General features: G+C 42.4%; 1 long non-coding RNA gene across 1 annotated transcript in view; it reads right to left on the bottom strand.

The window, feature by feature from the left end:
- Positions 1–804, bottom strand: part of LOC121174329 (uncharacterized) — a 1,026-nt gene extending 222 nt beyond the window's left edge. Inside the window, exon 1 of the long non-coding RNA XR_005890376.1 lies at positions 736–804. This is a non-coding gene — a long non-coding RNA (uncharacterized lncRNA). The remainder of the gene's footprint in view (positions 1–735) is intronic.
- Between the last annotated feature and the right edge of the window lie 615 nt (positions 805–1,419).

Genomic DNA, 1,419 nt, shown 5'->3' with positions numbered 1-1,419 from the left:
AAGATATCAGTCGAGGCCATATAACGACCGACACCGGCCATTGGTTATTCTATTCAATCCCTGAATAACAATTGGATGATGTCGATTAGGAAATGTTCGATCGGCATCATCCGGTTTTCTTTTTTAGACCTCGATCGGTTGTCTTTCCTGGCCGACGCCGACTGTCATTTTTTTCGATCAATATCGGTGAATAATATTTTTTTTGCCGAGGTGGGCTAATGTTTTCCTGGCCGAATAAATCGGAACATGCCAGTTTCGGCCGAAACGAAACATCGGTTGAGCTCGCACGGAAAAACCTAGCCGACCTACAATGTAAGTTTTTTATGCAACACCGAAACAAGAAAACTTCCCCTGCCGTAAGAAAAAACATTATCGGCAAGCGAGTGTTTTTTTTAAAAAAAAATTGCGCAATGTCGGCTGAAAAATATCAGTCGGGGCCATTTCACGACCTATGTCGGCTATTGAGTTTTCTATTCAATCCCTGAATGAAATTTGCATGATGTCGATTAGGAAATGTTTAATCGGCGTGATCAGGTGATGCTTCACTTTTAGACCTCGATCGGTCATCTCTCAATGACGACGTCCGCTATCATTTTTTTCGATCAATTTCCGTGAATAATGTTTTTTTTTTGTTTTTGCCGGGGTGGGCGAACGTTTTCTTATCCTCCTAAAAGAGAAGAACAACATGCCAGTGTCGGTCGGAACGAACACTCGGTTGAGCTCGCACGGAAAAACCTAGCCGTCCTACGTTGTAAATTTTTTAGGCAACACCAAAACAAAAAACTTCCTCTACCGTAAATAAAAAAGCATTATCGGCCAGCTTTTGTAAAAGAAATTGCACAATGTCGGCTGAAAGATATCAGTCGGGGCCATATAACGACCGACACCGGCCATTGGTTATTCTATTCAATCCCTGAAAGACAATTGGATGATGTCGATTAGGAAATGTTCGATCGGCATCATCCGGTGAAGCATGTTTTTTAGACCTCGATCGGTCGTCTTTCCTGGCCGACGCCGACTGTCATTTTTTTCGATCAATATCGGTGAATAATATTTTTTTTGCCGAGGTGGGCTAATGTTTTCCTGGCCGAATAAATCGGAACATGCCAGTTCTGGGCGAAACGAAACATCGGTTGAGCTCGCACTTAAAAACCTAGCCGACCTACAATGTAAGTTTTTTATTCAACACCGAAACATGAAAACTTCCCCTGCCGTAAGAAAAAACAGTATCGGCCAGCGAGCATTTTTTATAAAAAAAATTGCGCAATGTCGGCTGAAAAATATCAGTCGGGGCCATTTCACGACCGATGTCGGCTATTGAGTTTTCTATTCAATCCCTGAATGAAATTTGCATGATGTCGATTAGGAAATGTTCGATCGGCATCATCCGGTGAAACTTCTTTTTAGACCTCGATCGGT

Source organism: Glycine max, chromosome 20 (genome assembly GCF_000004515.6).
Source record: "Glycine max cultivar Williams 82 chromosome 20, Glycine_max_v4.0, whole genome shotgun sequence".
NCBI classification, from domain to species: domain Eukaryota; kingdom Viridiplantae; phylum Streptophyta; class Magnoliopsida; order Fabales; family Fabaceae; genus Glycine; species Glycine max.
Note: the sequence above shows the minus strand (reverse complement) of the source record. Positions and strands in the feature narration are given on the sequence as shown.